Source organism: Oncorhynchus mykiss, chromosome 3 (genome assembly GCF_013265735.2).
Source record: "Oncorhynchus mykiss isolate Arlee chromosome 3, USDA_OmykA_1.1, whole genome shotgun sequence".
Lineage (NCBI taxonomy): Eukaryota > Metazoa > Chordata > Actinopteri > Salmoniformes > Salmonidae > Oncorhynchus > Oncorhynchus mykiss.
The window spans coordinates 73,375,828-73,396,231 of NC_048567.1; the positions used below are offsets into that span (position 1 = coordinate 73,375,828).

At 26.9% G+C, this 20,404-nt stretch overlaps 1 protein-coding gene across 3 annotated transcripts in view; it reads right to left on the reverse strand.

The window, feature by feature from the left end:
• st6gal2a (ST6 beta-galactosamide alpha-2,6-sialyltranferase 2a) overlaps positions 1-20,404 on the reverse strand; it is a 166,952-nt gene that overhangs the window by 37,658 nt on the left and 108,890 nt on the right. The window lies entirely within an intron of this gene.

Sequence of the window (20,404 nt, forward strand, 5' to 3'; positions counted from 1 at the left end):
AACTGTAGGTCTATAACCTCTAACATATAGAGTAATATAATATTAACTGTAGGTCTTTAACCTCTAACCTGTAGAGTAATATAATATTAACTGTAGGTCTATAACCTCTAACATATAATATAATATTAACTGTAGGTCTTTAACCTCTAACATATAGAGTAATATAATTTTAACTCTAGGTCTATAACCTCTAACCTGTAGAGTAATATAATATTAACTGTAGGTCTATAACCTCTAACATATAATATAATATTAACTGTAGGTCTATAACCTCTAATCTGTAGAGTAATATAATATTAACTGTAGGTCTATAACCTCTAACCTGTAGAGTAATATAATATTAACTGTAGGTCTATAACCTCTAACCTGTAGAGTAATATAATATTAACTGTAGGTCTATAACCTCTAACATATAGAGTAATATAATATTAACTGTAGGTCTATAACCTCTAACCTGTAGAGTTATATAATATTAACTGTAGGTCTATAACCTCTAACATATAGAGTAATATAATATTAACTGTAGGTCTATAACCTCTAACCTGTAGAGTAATATAATATTAACTGTAGGTCTATAACCTCTAACATATAATATAATATTAACTGTAGGTCTATAACCCCTAACCTGTAGAGTTATATAATATTAACTGTAGGTCTATAACCTCTAACATATAGAGTAATATAATATTAACTGTAGGTCTATAACCTCTAACCTGTAGAGTTATATAATATTAACTGTAGGTCTATAACCTCTAACATATAGAGTAATATAATATTAACTGTAGGTCTATAACCTCTAACCTGTAGAGTTATATAATATTAACTGTAGGTCTATAACCTCTAACATATAGAGTAATATAATATTAACTGTAGGTCTATAACCTCTAACCTGTAGAGTAATATAATATTAACTGTAGGTCTATAACCTCTAACATATAATATAATATTAACTGTAGGTCTATAACCCCTAACATATAGAGTAATATAATATTAACTGTAGGTCTATAACCTCTAACATATAATATAATATTAACTGTAGGTCTATAACCTCTAACCTGTAGAGTAATATAATATTAACTGTAGGTCTATAACCTCTAACATATAATATAATATTAACTGTAGGTCTTTAACCTCTAACCTGTAGAGTAATATAATATTAACTGTAGGTCTATAACCTCTAACATATAATATAATATTAACTGTAGGTCTTTAACCTCTAACCTGTAGAGTAATATAATATTAACTGTAGGTCTTTAACCTCTAACCTGTAGAGTAATATAATATTAACTGTAGGTCTATAACCTCTAACCTGTAGAGTAATATAATATTAACTCTAGGTCTATAACCTCTAACCTGTAGAGTAATATAATATTAACTGTAGGTCTTTAACCTCTAACCTGTAGAGTAATATAATATTAACTGTAGGTCTATAACCCCTAACCTGTAGAGTAATATAATATTAACTGTAGGTCTATAACCTCTAACCTGTAGAGTAATATAATATTAACTGTAGGTCTATAACCTCTAACCTGTAGAGTAATATAATATTAACTGTAGGTCTATAACCTCTAACATATAATATAATATTAACTGTAGGTCTATAACCTCTAACATATAATATAATATTAACTGTAGGTCTATAACCTCTAACATATAGAGTAATATAATATTAACTGTAGGTCTTTAACCTCTAACCTGTAGAGTAATATAATATTAACTGTAGGTCTATAACCTCTAACATATAATATAATATTAACTGTAGGTCTTTAACCTCTAACATATAGAGTAATATAATATTAACTCTAGGTCTATAACCTCTAACCTGTAGAGTAATATAATATTAACTGTAGGTCTATAACCTCTAACATATAATATAATATTAACTGTAGGTCTATAACCTCTAACCTGTAGAGTAATATAATATTAACTGTAGGTCTATAACCTCTAACATATAGAGTTATATAATATTAACTGTAGGTCTATAACCTCTAACCTGTAGAGTAATATAATATTAACTGTAGGTCTATAACCTCTAACATATAGAGTAATATAATATTAACTGTAGGTCTATAACCTCTAACATATAATATAATATTAACTGTAGGTCTATAACCTCTAACATATAGAGTTATATAATATTAACTGTAGGTCTTTAACCTCTAACCTGTAGAGTAATATAATATTAACTGTAGGTCTATAACCTCTAACCTGTAGAGTAATATAATATTAACTGTAGGTCTATAACCTCTAACCTGTAGAGTAATATAATATTAACTGTAGGTCTATAACCTCTAACCTGTAGAGTAATATAATATTAACTGTAGGTCTATAACCTCTAACATATAATATAATATTAACTGTAGGTCTTTAACCTCTAACCTGTAGAGTAATATAATATTAACTGTAGGTCTATAACCCCTAACATATAGAGTAATATAATATTAACTGTAGGTCTATAACCTCTAACATATAATATAATATTAACTGTAGGTCTATAACCTCTAACCTGTAGAGTAATATAATATTAACTGTAGGTCTATAACCTCTAACATATAATATAATATTAACTGTAGGTCTATAACCTCTAACATATAGAGTAATATAATATTAACTGTAGGTCTATAACCTCTAACATATAGAGTAATATAATATTAACTGTAGGTCTATAACCTCTAATCTGTAGAGTAATATAATATTAACTGTAGGTCTATAACCTCTAACCTGTAGAGTAATATAATATTAACTGTAGGTCTATAACCTCTAACCTGTAGAGTAATATAATATTAACTGTAGGTCTATAACCTCTAACATATAGAGTAATATAATATTAACTGTAGGTCTATAACCTCTAACCTGTAGAGTTATATAATATTAACTGTAGGTCTATAACCTCTAACATATAGAGTAATATAATATTAACTGTAGGTCTATAACCTCTAACCTGTAGAGTAATATAATATTAACTGTAGGTCTATAACCTCTAACATATAATATAATATTAACTGTAGGTCTATAACCCCTAACCTGTAGAGTTATATAATATTAACTGTAGGTCTATAACCTCTAACATATAGAGTAATATAATATTAACTGTAGGTCTATAACCTCTAACCTGTAGAGTTATATAATATTAACTGTAGGTCTATAACCTCTAACATATAGAGTAATATAATATTAACTGTAGGTCTATAACCTCTAACCTGTAGAGTTATATAATATTAACTGTAGGTCTATAACCTCTAACATATAGAGTAATATAATATTAACTGTAGGTCTATAACCTCTAACCTGTAGAGTAATATAATATTAACTGTAGGTCTATAACCTCTAACATATAATATAATATTAACTGTAGGTCTATAACCCCTAACATATAGAGTAATATAATATTAACTGTAGGTCTATAACCTCTAACATATAATATAATATTAACTGTAGGTCTATAACCTCTAACCTGTAGAGTAATATAATATTAACTGTAGGTCTATAACCTCTAACATATAATATAATATTAACTGTAGGTCTTTAACCTCTAACCTGTAGAGTAATATAATATTAACTGTAGGTCTATAACCTCTAACATATAATATAATATTAACTGTAGGTCTTTAACCTCTAACCTGTAGAGTAATATAATATTAACTGTAGGTCTTTAACCTCTAACCTGTAGAGTAATATAATATTAACTGTAGGTCTATAACCTCTAACCTGTAGAGTAATATAATATTAACTGTAGGTCTATAACCCCTAACATATAATATAATATTAACTGTAGGTCTATAACCTCTAACCTGTAGAGTAATATAATATTAACTGTAGGTCTATAACCTCTAACCTGTAGAGTAATATAATATTAACTGTAGGTCTATAACCTCTAACCTATAATATAATATTAACTGTAGGTCTATAACCTCTAACATATAGAGTAATATAATATTAACTGTAGGTCTATAACCTCTAACATATAGAGTAATATAATATTAACTGTAGGTCTATAACCCCTAACATATAATATAATATTAACTGTAGGTCTATAACCTCTAACCTGTAGAGTAATATAATATTAACTGTAGGTCTATAACCTCTAACATATAGAGTAATATAATATTAACTGTAGGTCTATAACCTCTAACATATAGAGTAATATAATATTAACTGTAGGTCTATAACCCCTAACATATAGAGTAATATAATATTAACTATAGGTCTATAACCTCTAACATATAGAGTAATATAATATTAACTGTAGGTCTATAACCTCTAACCTGTAGAGTAATATAATATTAACTGTAGGTCTATAACCTCTAACATATAGAGTAATATAATATTAACTGTAGGTCTATAACCTCTAACCTGTAGAGTAATATAATATTAACTGTAGGTCTATAACCTCTAACATATAGAGTAATATAATATTAACTGTAGGTCTATAACCTCTAACCTGTAGAGTTATATAATATTAACTGTAGGTCTATAACCTCTAACATATAGAGTAATATAATATTAACTGTAGGTCTATAACCTCTAACCTGTAGAGTAATATAATATTAACTGTAGGTCTATAACCTCTAACATATAATATAATATTAACTGTAGGTCTATAACCCCTAACATATAGAGTAATATAATATTAACTGTAGGTCTATAACCTCTAACATATAATATAATATTAACTGTAGGTCTATAACCTCTAACCTGTAGAGTAATATAATATTAACTGTAGGTCTATAACCTCTAACATATAATATAATATTAACTGTAGGTCTTTAACCTCTAACCTGTAGAGTAATATAATATTAACTGTAGGTCTATAACCTCTAACATATAATATAATATTAACTGTAGGTCTTTAACCTCTAACCTGTAGAGTAATATAATATTAACTGTAGGTCTTTAACCTCTAACCTGTAGAGTAATATAATATTAACTGTAGGTCTATAACCTCTAACCTGTAGAGTAATATAATATTAACTCTAGGTCTATAACCTCTAACCTGTAGAGTAATATAATATTAACTGTAGGTCTTTAACCTCTAACCTGTAGAGTAATATAATATTAACTGTAGGTCTATAACCCCTAACCTGTAGAGTAATATAATATTAACTGTAGGTCTATAACCTCTAACCTGTAGAGTAATATAATATTAACTGTAGGTCTATAACCTCTAACCTGTAGAGTAATATAATATTAACTGTAGGTCTATAACCTCTAACATATAATATAATATTAACTGTAGGTCTATAACCTCTAACATATAATATAATATTAACTGTAGGTCTATAACCTCTAACATATAGAGTAATATAATATTAACTGTAGGTCTTTAACCTCTAACCTGTAGAGTAATATAATATTAACTGTAGGTCTATAACCTCTAACATATAATATAATATTAACTGTAGGTCTTTAACCTCTAACATATAGAGTAATATAATATTAACTCTAGGTCTATAACCTCTAACCTGTAGAGTAATATAATATTAACTGTAGGTCTATAACCTCTAACATATAATATAATATTAACTGTAGGTCTATAACCTCTAACCTGTAGAGTAATATAATATTAACTGTAGGTCTATAACCTCTAACATATAGAGTTATATAATATTAACTGTAGGTCTATAACCTCTAACCTGTAGAGTAATATAATATTAACTGTAGGTCTATAACCTCTAACATATAGAGTAATATAATATTAACTGTAGGTCTATAACCTCTAACATATAATATAATATTAACTGTAGGTCTATAACCTCTAACATATAGAGTTATATAATATTAACTGTAGGTCTTTAACCTCTAACCTGTAGAGTAATATAATATTAACTGTAGGTCTATAACCTCTAACCTGTAGAGTAATATAATATTAACTGTAGGTCTATAACCTCTAACCTGTAGAGTAATATAATATTAACTGTAGGTCTATAACCTCTAACCTGTAGAGTAATATAATATTAACTGTAGGTCTATAACCTCTAACATATAATATAATATTAACTGTAGGTCTTTAACCTCTAACCTGTAGAGTAATATAATATTAACTGTAGGTCTATAACCCCTAACATATAGAGTAATATAATATTAACTGTAGGTCTATAACCTCTAACATATAATATAATATTAACTGTAGGTCTATAACCTCTAACCTGTAGAGTAATATAATATTAACTGTAGGTCTATAACCTCTAACATATAATATAATATTAACTGTAGGTCTATAACCTCTAACATATAGAGTAATATAATATTAACTGTAGGTCTATAACCTCTAACATATAGAGTAATATAATATTAACTGTAGGTCTATAACCTCTAATCTGTAGAGTAATATAATATTAACTGTAGGTCTATAACCTCTAACCTGTAGAGTAATATAATATTAACTGTAGGTCTATAACCTCTAACCTGTAGAGTAATATAATATTAACTGTAGGTCTATAACCTCTAACATATAGAGTAATATAATATTAACTGTAGGTCTATAACCTCTAACCTGTAGAGTTATATAATATTAACTGTAGGTCTATAACCTCTAACATATAGAGTAATATAATATTAACTGTAGGTCTATAACCTCTAACCTGTAGAGTAATATAATATTAACTGTAGGTCTATAACCTCTAACATATAATATAATATTAACTGTAGGTCTATAACCCCTAACCTGTAGAGTTATATAATATTAACTGTAGGTCTATAACCTCTAACATATAGAGTAATATAATATTAACTGTAGGTCTATAACCTCTAACCTGTAGAGTTATATAATATTAACTGTAGGTCTATAACCTCTAACATATAGAGTAATATAATATTAACTGTAGGTCTATAACCTCTAACCTGTAGAGTTATATAATATTAACTGTAGGTCTATAACCTCTAACATATAGAGTAATATAATATTAACTGTAGGTCTATAACCTCTAACCTGTAGAGTAATATAATATTAACTGTAGGTCTATAACCTCTAACATATAATATAATATTAACTGTAGGTCTATAACCCCTAACATATAGAGTAATATAATATTAACTGTAGGTCTATAACCTCTAACATATAATATAATATTAACTGTAGGTCTATAACCTCTAACCTGTAGAGTAATATAATATTAACTGTAGGTCTATAACCTCTAACATATAATATAATATTAACTGTAGGTCTTTAACCTCTAACCTGTAGAGTAATATAATATTAACTGTAGGTCTATAACCTCTAACATATAATATAATATTAACTGTAGGTCTTTAACCTCTAACCTGTAGAGTAATATAATATTAACTGTAGGTCTTTAACCTCTAACCTGTAGAGTAATATAATATTAACTGTAGGTCTATAACCTCTAACCTGTAGAGTAATATAATATTAACTGTAGGTCTATAACCCCTAACATATAATATAATATTAACTGTAGGTCTATAACCTCTAACCTGTAGAGTAATATAATATTAACTGTAGGTCTATAACCTCTAACCTGTAGAGTAATATAATATTAACTGTAGGTCTATAACCTCTAACCTATAATATAATATTAACTGTAGGTCTATAACCTCTAACATATAGAGTAATATAATATTAACTGTAGGTCTATAACCTCTAACATATAGAGTAATATAATATTAACTGTAGGTCTATAACCCCTAACATATAATATAATATTAACTGTAGGTCTATAACCTCTAACCTGTAGAGTAATATAATATTAACTGTAGGTCTATAACCTCTAACATATAGAGTAATATAATATTAACTGTAGGTCTATAACCTCTAACATATAGAGTAATATAATATTAACTGTAGGTCTATAACCCCTAACATATAGAGTAATATAATATTAACTATAGGTCTATAACCTCTAACATATAGAGTAATATAATATTAACTGTAGGTCTATAACCTCTAACCTGTAGAGTAATATAATATTAACTGTAGGTCTATAACCTCTAACATATAGAGTAATATAATATTAACTGTAGGTCTATAACCTCTAACCTGTAGAGTAATATAATATTAACTGTAGGTCTATAACCTCTAACATATAGAGTAATATAATATTAACTGTAGGTCTATAACCTCTAACCTGTAGAGTAATATAATATTAACTGTAGGTCTATAACCTCTAACCTGTAGAGTAATATAATATTAACTGTAGGTCTATAACCTCTAACATATAGAGTAATATAATATTAACTGTAGGTCTATAACCTCTAACCTGTAGAGTAATATAATATTAACTGTAGGTCTATAACCCCTAACATATAATATAATATTAACTGTAGGTCTATAACCTCTAACATGTAGAGTAATATAATATTAACTGTAGGTCTATAACCTCTAACATATAGAGTAATATAATATTAACTGTAGGTCTATAACCTCTAACATATAGAGTAATATAATATTAACTGTAGGTCTATAACCTCTAACATATAGAGTTATATAATATTAACTGTAGGTCTATAACCTCTAACCTGTAGAGTAATATAATATTAACTGTAGGTCTATAACCTCTAACATATAATATAATATTAACTGTAGGTCTATAACCTCTAACATATAGAGTAATATAATATTAACTGTAGGTCTATAACCCCTAACATATAATATAATATTAACTGTAGGTCTATAACCTCTAACCTGTAGAGTAATATAATATTAACTGTAGGTCTATAACCTCTAACATATAGAGTAATATAATATTAACTGTAGGTCTATAACCTCTAACCTATAATATAATATTAACTGTAGGTCTATAACCTCTAACATATAGAGTAATATAATATTAACTGTAGGTCTATAACCCCTAACATATAATATAATATTAACTGTAGGTCTATAACCTCTAACCTGTAGAGTAATATAATATTAACTGTAGGTCTATAACCTCTAACCTGTAGAGTAATATAATATTAACTGTAGGTCTATAACCTCTAACATATAGAGTAATATAATATTAACTGTAGGTCTATAACCTCTAACCTGTAGAGTAATATAATATTAACTGTAGGTCTATAACCTCTAACATATAGAGTAATATAATATTAACTGTAGGTCTATAACCCCTAACATATAGAGTAATATAATATTAACTGTAGGTCTATAACCTCTAACCTGTAGAGTAATATAATATTAACTGTAGGTCTATAACCTCTAACCTGTAGAGTAATATAATATTAACTGTAGGTCTATAACCTCTAACATATAATATAATATTAACTGTAGGTCTATAACCTCTAACATATAGAGTAATATAATATTAACTGTAGGTCTATAACCTCTAACCTGTAGAGTAATATAATATTAACTGTAGGTCTATAACCTCTAACCTGTAGAGCAATATAATATTAACTGTAGGTCTATAACCTCTAACCTGTAGAGTAATATAATATTAACTGTAGGTCTATAACCCCTAACCTGTAGAGTAATATAATATTAACTGTAGGTCTATAACCTCTAACATATAATATAATATTAACTGTAGGTCTTTAACCTCTAACCTGTAGAGTAATATAATATTAACTGTAGGTCTATAACCTCTAACATATAATATAATATTAACTGTAGGTCTTTAACCTCTAACCTGTAGAGTAATATAATATTAACTGTAGGTCTATAACCCCTAACATATAATATAATATTAACTGTAGGTCTATAACCTCTAACCTGTAGAGTAATATAATATTAACTGTAGGTCTATAACCTCTAACATATAATATAATATTAACTGTAGGTCTATAACCCCTAACATATAATATAATATTAACTATAGGTCTATAACCCCTAACATATAATATAATATTAACTGTAGGTCTATAACCTCTAACATATAGAGTAATATAATATTAACTGTAGGTCTATAACCCCTAACATATAATATAATATTAACTGTAGGTCTATAACCTCTAACCTGTAGAGTAATATAATATTAACTGTAGGTCTATAACCTCTAACCTGTAGAGTAATATAATATTAACTGTAGGTCTATAACCTCTAACATATAGAGTAATATAATATTAACTGTAGGTCTATAACCTCTAACCTGTAGAGTAATATAATATTAACTGTAGGTCTATAACCTCTAACCTGTAGAGTAATATAATATTAACTGTAGGTCTATAACCTCTAACATATAGAGTAATATAATATTAACTGTAGGTCTATAACCTCTAACCTGTAGAGTTATATAATATTAACTGTAGGTCTATAACCTCTAACCTGTAGAGTAATATAATATTAACTGTAGGTCTATAACCTCTAACCTGTAGAGTAATATAATATTAACTGTAGGTCTATAACCTCTAACCTGTAGAGTAATATAATATTAACTGTAGGTCTATAACCTCTAACATATAGAGTAATATAATATTAACTGTAGGTCTATAACCCCTAACCTGTAGAGTAATATAATATTAACTGTAGGTCTATAACCTCTAACCTGTAGAGTAATATAATATTAACTGTAGGTCTATAACCTCTAACATATAATATAATATTAACTGTAGGTCTTTAACCTCTAACCTGTAGAGTAATATAATATTAACTGTAGGTCTATAACCTCTAACCTGTAGAGTAATATAATATTAACTGTAGGTCTATAACCTCTAACATATAGAGTAATATAATATTAACTCTAGGTCTATAACCTCTAACCTGTAGAGTAATATAATATTAACTGTAGGTCTATAACCTCTAACATATAATATAATATTAACTGTAGGTCTATAACCTCTAACATATAGAGTAATATAATATTAACTGTAGGTCTATAACCTCTAACATATAGAGTTATATAATATTAACAGTAGGTCTATAACCCCTAACATATAGAGTAATATAATATTAACTGTAGGTCTATAACCTCTAACATATAGAGTAATATAATATTAACTGTAGGTCTATAACCTCTAACCTGTAGAGTAATATAATATTAACTGTAGGTCTATAACCTCTAACATATAGAGTAATATAATATTAACTGTAGGTCTATAACCTCTAACATATAGAGTAATATAATATTAACTGTAGGTCTATAACCTCTAACATATAGAGTAATATAATATTAACTGTAGGTCTATAACCTCTAACATATAGAGTAATATAATATTAACTGTAGGTCTATAACCCCTAACATATAATATAATATTAACTGTAGGTCTATAACCTCTAACCTGTAGATTAATATAATATTAACTGTAGGTCTATAACCTCTAACATATAGAGTAATATAATATTAACTGTAGGTCTATAACCTCTAACATATAGAGTAATATAATATTAACTGTAGGTCTATAACCTCTAACATATAGAGTAATATAATATTAACTGTAGGTCTATAACCTCTAACATATAATATAATATTAACTGTAGGTCTATAACCTCTAACATATAATATAATATTAACTGTAGGTCTATAACCCCTAACATATAGAGTAATATAATATTAACTGTAGGTCTATAACCTCTAACATATAGAGTAATATAATATTAACTGTAGGTCTATAACCTCTAACCTGTAGAGTTATATAATATTAACTGTAGGTCTATAACCTCTAACATATAGAGTAATATAATATTAACTGTAGGTCTATAACCTCTAACATATAATATAATATTAACTGTAGGTCTATAACCTCTAACCTATAATATAATATTAACTGTAGGTCTATAACCTCTAACCTGTAGAGTAATATAATATTAACTGTAGGTCTATAACCCCTAACCTGTAGAGTAATATAATATTAACTGTAGGTCTATAACCTCTAACCTGTAGAGTAATATAATATTAACTCTAGGTCTATAACCTCTAACCTGTAGAGTAATATAATATTAACTGTAGGTCTTTAACCTCTAACCTGTAGAGTAATATAATATTAACTGTAGGTCTATAACCCCTAACCTGTAGAGTAATATAATATTAACTGTAGGTCTATAACCTCTAACCTGTAGAGTAATATAATATTAACTGTAGGTCTATAACCTCTAACCTGTAGAGTAATATAATATTAACTGTAGGTCTATAACCTCTAACATATAATATAATATTAACTGTAGGTCTATAACCTCTAACATATAATATAATATTAACTGTAGGTCTATAACCTCTAACATATAGAGTAATATAATATTAACTGTAGGTCTTTAACCTCTAACCTGTAGAGTAATATAATATTAACTGTAGGTCTATAACCTCTAACATATAGAGTAATATAATATTAACTGTAGGTCTATAACCCCTAACATATAATATAATATTAACTGTAGGTCTTTAACCTCTAACATATAGAGTAATATAATATTAACTCTAGGTCTATAACCTCTAACCTGTAGAGTAATATAATATTAACTGTAGGTCTATAACCTCTAACATATAATATAATATTAACTGTAGGTCTATAACCTCTAACCTGTAGAGTAATATAATATTAACTGTAGGTCTATAACCTCTAACATATAGAGTTATATAATATTAACTGTAGGTCTATAACCTCTAACCTGTAGAGTAATATAATATTAACTGTAGGTCTATAACCTCTAACATATAGAGTTATATAATATTAACTGTAGGTCTATAACCTCTAACATATAATATAATATTAACTGTAGGTCTATAACCTCTAACCTGTAGAGTAATATAATATTAACTGTAGGTCTTTAACCTCTAACCTGTAGAGTAATATAATATTAACTGTAGGTCTATAACCTCTAACATATAGAGTAATATAATATTAACTGTAGGTCTATAACCTCTAACATATAGAGTAATATAATATTAACTGTAGGTCTATAACCTCTAACATATAGAGTAATATAATATTAACTGTAGGTCTATAACCTCTAACATATAGAGTAATATAATATTAACTGTAGGTCTATAACCTCTAACCTGTAGAGTAATATAATATTAACTGTAGGTCTATAACCTCTAACATATAGAGTAATATAATATTAACTGTAGGTCTTTAACCTCTGACCTATAGAGTAATATAATATTAACTGTAGGTCTATAACCTCTAACATATAGAGTAATATAATATTAACTGTAGGTCTATAACCCCTAACATATAGAGTTATATAATATTAACTGTAGGTCTATAACCCCTAACATATAATATAATATTAACTGTAGGTCTATAACCTCTAACATATAGAGTAATATAATATTAACTGTAGGTCTATAACCTCTAACATATAGAGTTATATAATATTAACTGTAGGTCTATAACCCCTAACATATAATATAATATTAACTGTAGGTCTATAACCTCTAACATATAGAGTAATATAATATTAACTGTAGGTCTATAACCTCTAACATATAGAGTAATATAATATTAACTGTAGGTCTATAACCTCTAACATATAGAGTTATATAATATTAACTGTAGGTCTATAACCCCTAACATATAATATAATATTAACTGTAGGTCTATAACCTCTAACATATAGAGTAATATAATATTAACTGTAGGTCTATAACCTCTAACCTGTAGAGTAATATAATATTAACTGTAGGTCTATAACCTCTAACCTGTAGAGTAATATAATATTAACTGTAGGTCTATAACCTCTAACATATAATATAATATTAACTGTAGGTCTTTAACCTCTAACCTGTAGAGTAATATAATATTAACTGTAGGTCTATAACCTCTAACCTGTAGAGTAATATAATATTAACTGTAGGTCTATAACCTCTAACCTGTAGAGTAATATAATATTAACTGTAGGTCTATAACCTCTAACCTGTAGAGTAATATAATATTAACTGTAGGTCTATAACCCCTAACATATAATATAATATTAACTGTAGGTCTATAACCTCTAACATATAGAGTAATATAATATTAACTGTAGGTCTATAACCTCTAACATATAGAGTAATATAATATTAACTGTAGGTCTATAACCTCTAACCTGTAGAGTTATATAATATTAACTGTAGGTCTATAACCTCTAACCTGTAGAGTAATATAATATTAACTGTAGGTCTATAACCCCTAACCTGTAGAGTAATATAATATTAACTGTAGGTCTATAACCTCTAACATATAATATAATATTAACTGTAGGTCTATAACCTCTAACATATAATATAATATTAACTGTAGGTCTATAACCTCTAACATATAGAGTAATATAATATTAACTGTAGGTCTATAACCTCTAACATATAGAGTTATATAATATTAACTGTAGGTCTATAACCTCTAACATATAGAGTAATATAATATTAACTGTAGGTCTATAACCTCTAACCTGTAGAGTAATATAATATTAACTATAGGTCTATAACCTCTAACCTGTAGAGTAATATAATATTAACTGTAGGTCTATAACCCCTAATATATAGAGTTATATAATATTAACTGTAGGTCTATAACCTCTAACCTGTAGAGTAATATAATATTAACTATAGGTCTATAACCTCTAACCTGTAGAGTAATATAATATTAACTGTAGGTCTATAACCTCTAACCTGTAGAGTTATATAATATTAACTGTAGGTCTATAACCCCTAACATATAGAGTTATATAATATTAACTGTAGGTCTATAACCCCTAACATATAGAGTTATATAATATTAACTGTAGGTCTATAACCTCTAACCTGTAGAGTAATATAATATTAACTGTAGGTCTATAACCCCTAACATATAGAGTTATATAATATTAACTGTAGGTCTATAACCCCTAACATATAGAGTTATATAATATTAACTGTAGGTCTATAACCTCTAACCTGTAGAGTAATATAATATTAACTGTAGGTCTATAACCTCTAACATATAGAGTTATATAATATTAACTGTAGGTCTATAACCTCTAACCTGTAGAGTAATATAATATTAACTGTAGGTCTATAACCCCTAACATATAGAGTAATATAATATTAACTGTAGGTCTATAACCTCTAACATATAGAGTTATATAATATTAACTGTAGGTCTATAACCCCTAACATATAGAGTTATATAATATTAACTGTAGGTCTATAACCTCTAACATATAGAGTTATATAATATTAACTGTAGGTCTATAACCCCTAACATATAGAGTTATATAATATTAACTGTAGGTCTATAACCCCTAACATATAGAGTTATATAATATTAACTGTAGGTCTATAACCCCTAACATATAGAGTTATATAATATTAACTGTAGGTCTATAACCCCTAACATATAGAGTTATATAATATTAACTGTAGGTCTATAACCTCTAACATATAGAGTAATATAATATTAACTGTAGGTCTATAACCTCTAACCTGTAGAGTAATATAATATTAACTATAGGTCTATAACCTCTAACATATAGAGTTATATAATATTAACTGTAGGTCTATAACCCCTAACATATAGAGTTATATAATATTAACTGTAGGTCTATAACCTCTAACCTGTAGAGTAATATAATATTAACTGTAGGTCTATAACCTCTAACCTGTAGAGTAATATAATATTAACTGTAGGTCTATAACCCCTAACCTGTAGAGTAATATAATATTAACTGTAGGTCTATAACCTCTAACATATAATATAATATTAACTGTAGGTCTATAACCTCTAACATATAATATAATATTAACTGTAGGTCTATAACCTCTAACATATAGAGTAATATAATATTAACTGTAGGTCTATAACCTCTAACATATAGAGTAATATAATATTAACTGTAGGTCTATAACCTCTAACATATAGAGTAATATAATATTAACTGTAGGTCTATAACCTCTAACCTGTAGAGTAATATAATATTAACTGTAGGTCTATAACCTCTAACATATAGAGTAATATAATATTAACTGTAGGTCTATAACCTCTAACCTGTAGAGTAATATAATATTAACTGTAGGTCTATAACCTCTAACCTGTAGAGTAATATAATATTAACTATAGGTCTATAACCTCTAACCTGTAGAGTAATATAATATTAACTGTAGGTCTATAACCTCTAACCTGTAGAGTAATATAATATTAACTATAGGTCTATAACCTCTAACCTGTAGAGTAATATAATATTAACTGTAGGTCTATAACCCCTAATATATAGAGTTATATAATATTAACTGTAGGTCTATAACCTCTAACCTGTAGAGTAATATAATATTAACTATAGGTCTATAACCTCTAACATATAGAGTTATATAATATTAACTGTAGGTCTATAACCTCTAACATATAGAGTTATATAATATTAACTGTAGGTCTATAACCCCTAACATATAGAGTTATATAATATTAACTGTAGGTCTATAACCCCTAACATATAGAGTTATATAATATTAACTGTAGGTCTATAACCTCTAACCTGTAGAGTAATATAATATTAACTGTAGGTCTATAACCTCTAACCTGTAGAGTAATATAATATTAACTGTAGGTCTATAACCTCTAACATATAGAGTTATATAATATTAACTGTAGGTCTATAACCTCTAACATATAGAGTAATATAATATTAACTGTAGGTCTATAACCTCTAACATATAATATAATATTAACTCTAGGTCTATAACCTCTAACATATAGAGTAATATAATATTAACTGTAGGTCTATAACCTCTAACATATAGAGTAATATAATATTAACTGTAGGTCTATAACCTCTAACCTGTAGAGTAATATAATATTAACTGTAGGTCTATAACCTCTAACCTGTAGAGTAATATAATATTAACTGTAGGTCTTTAACCTCTAACCTGTAGAGTTATATAATATTAACTGTAGGTCTATAACCTCTAACCTGTAGAGTTATATAATATTAACTGTAGGTCTATAACCTCTAACCTGTAGAGTAATATAATATTAACTGTAGGTCTATAACCTCTAACCTGTAGAGTAATATAATATTAACTGTAGGTCTATAACCTCTAACCTGTAGAGTAATATAATATTAACTGTAGGTCTATAACCTCTAACATATAATATAATATTAACTGTAGGTCTATAACCTCTAACCTGTAGAGTAATATAATATTAACTGTAGGTCTATAACCCCTAACATATAATATAATATTAACTGTAGGTCTATAACCTCTAACCTGTAGAGCAATATAATATTAACTGTAGGTCTATAACCTCTAACCTGTAGAGTAATATAATATTAACTGTAGGTCTATAACCCCTAACATATAATATAATATTAACTCTAGGTCTATAACCTCTAACATATAGAGTAATATAATATTAACTGTAGGTCTATAACCCCTAACATATAGAGTAATATAATATTAACTGTAGGTCTATAACCCCTAACATATAATATAATATTAACTCTAGGTCTATAACCTCTAACATATAGAGTAATATAATATTAACTGTAGGTCTATAACCTCTAACCTGTAGAGTAATATAATATTAACTGTAGGTCTATAACCTCTAACATATAGAGTAATATAATATTAACTGTAGGTCTATAACCTCTAACATATAATATAATATTAACTGTAGGTCTATAACCTCTAACATATAATATAATATTAACTGTAGGTCTATAACCTCTAACCTGTAGAGTAATATAATATTAACTGTAGGTCTATAACCTCTAACCTGTAGAGTAATATAATATTAACTATAGGTCTATAACCTCTAACCTGTAGAGTAATATAATATTAACTATAGGTCTATAACCCCTAACATATAATATAATATTAACTGTAGGTCTATAACCTCTAACATATAGAGTAATATAATATTAACTCTAGGTCTATAACCTCTAACCTGTAGAGTAATATAATATTAACTATAGGTCTATAAACCTCTAACCTGTAGAGTTATATAATATTAACTGTAGGTCTATAACCTCTAACATATAGAGTAATATAATATTAACTCTAGGTCTATAACCTCTAACCTGTAGAGTAATATAATATTAACTATAGGTCTATAACCTCTAACCTGTAGAGTAATATAATATTAACTGTAGGTCTATAACCTCTAACATATAGAGTAATATAATATTAACTATAGGTCTATAACCTCTAACATATAGAGTAATATAATATTAACTATAGGTCTATAACCCCTAACATATAGAGTAATATAATATTAACTGTAGGTCTATAACCTCTAACATATAGAGTAATATAATATTAACTATAGGTCTATAACCTCTAACATATAGAGTAATATAATATTAACTGTAGGTCTATAACCTCTAACATATAGAGTAATATAATATTAACTGTAGGTCTATAACCTCTAACATATAGAGTAATATAATATTAACTGTAGGTCTATAACCTCTAACATATAATATAATATTAACTGTAGGTCTATAACCTCTAACATATAGAGTAATATAATATTAACTATAGGTCTATAACCTCTAACATATAGAGTAATATAATATTAACTGTAGGTCTATAACCTCTAACATATAGAGTAATATAATATTAACTGTAGGTCTATAACCTCTAACCTGTAGAGTAATATAATATTAACTGTAGGTCTATAACCTCTAACATATAGAGTAATATAATATTAACTGTAGGTCTATAACCTCTAACCTGTAGAGTAATATAATATTAACTATAGGTCTATAACCTCTAACCTGTAGAGTAATATAATATTAACTGTAGGTCTATAACCTCTAACCTGTAGAGTAATATAATATTAACTGTAGGTCTATAACCTCTAACATATAGAGTTATATAATATTAACTATAGGTCTATAACCTCTAACATATAGAGTAATATAATATTAACTGTAGGTCTATAACCTCTAACCTGTAGAGTAATATAATATTAACTGTAGGTCTATAACCCCTAACATATAGAGTTATATAATATTAACTGTAGGTCTATAACCTCTAACCTGTAGAGTAATATAATATTAACTGTAGGTCTATAACCCCTAACATATAGAGTAATATAATATTAACTGTAGGTCTATAACCTCTAACCTGTAGAGTTATATAATATTAACTGTAGGTCTATAACCTCTAACATATAGAGTAATATAATATTAACTGTAGGTCTATAACCTCTAACCTGTAGAGTAATATAATATTAACTGTAGGTCTATAACCTCTAACCTGTAGAGTAATATAATATTAACTGTAGGTCTATAACCCCTAACATATAGAGTAATATAATATTAACTGTAGGTCTATAACCCCTAACATATAATATAATATTAACTGTAGGTCTATAACCTCTAACCTGTAGAGTAATATAATATTAACTGTAGGTCTATAACCTCTAACCTATAATATAATATTAACTGTAGGTCTATAACCTCTAACCTGTAGAGTTATATAATATTAACTGTAGGTCTATAACCTCTAACCTGTAGAGTTATATAATATTAACTGTAGGTCTATAACCCCTAACCTGTAGAGTAATATAATATTAACTGTAGGTCTATAACCTCTAACCTGTAGAGTTATATAATATTAACTATAGGTCTATAACCTCTAACATATAGAGTAATATAATATTAACTGTAGGTCTATAACCTCTAACCTGTAGAGTTATATAATATTAACTGTAGGTCTATAACCTCTAACCTGTAGAGTAATATAATATTAACTGTAGGTATATAACCTCTAACCTGTAGAGTAATATAATATTAACTGTAGGTCTATAACCCCTAACCTGTAGAGTAATATAATATTAACTGTAGGTCTATAACCTCTAACCTGTAGAGTAATATAATATTAACTGTAGGTCTATAACCTCTAACCTGTAGAGTAATATAATATTAACTGTAGGTCTTTAACCTCTAACATATAGAGTAATATAATATTAACTATAGGTCTATAACCTCTAACATATAGAGTAATATAATATTAACTATAGGTCTATAACCTCTAACATATAGAGTAATATAATATTAACTGTAGGTCTATAACCTCTAACATATAGAGTAATATAATATTAACTATAGGTCTATAACCTCTAACATATAGAGTAATATAATATTAACTATAGGTCTATAACCTCTAACATATAGAGTAATATAATATTAACTGTAGGTCTATAACCTCTAACATATAGAGTAATATAATATTAACTATAGGTCTATAACCTCTAACATATAGAGTAATATAATATTAACTATAGGTCTATAACCTCTAACATATAGAGTAATATAATATTAACTGTAGGTCTATAACCTCTAACATATAGAGTAATATAATATTAACTGTAGGTCTATAACCTCTAACCTGTAGAGTTATATAATATTAACTGTAGGTCTATAACCTCTAACATATAGAGTAATATAATATTAACTATAGGTCTATAACCTCTAACATATAATATAATATTAACTGTAGGTCTATAACCTCTAACATGTAGAGTAATATAATATTAACTGTAGGTCTATAACCCCTAACATATAATATAATATTAACTGTAGGTCTATAACCTCTAACATGTAGAGTAATATAAT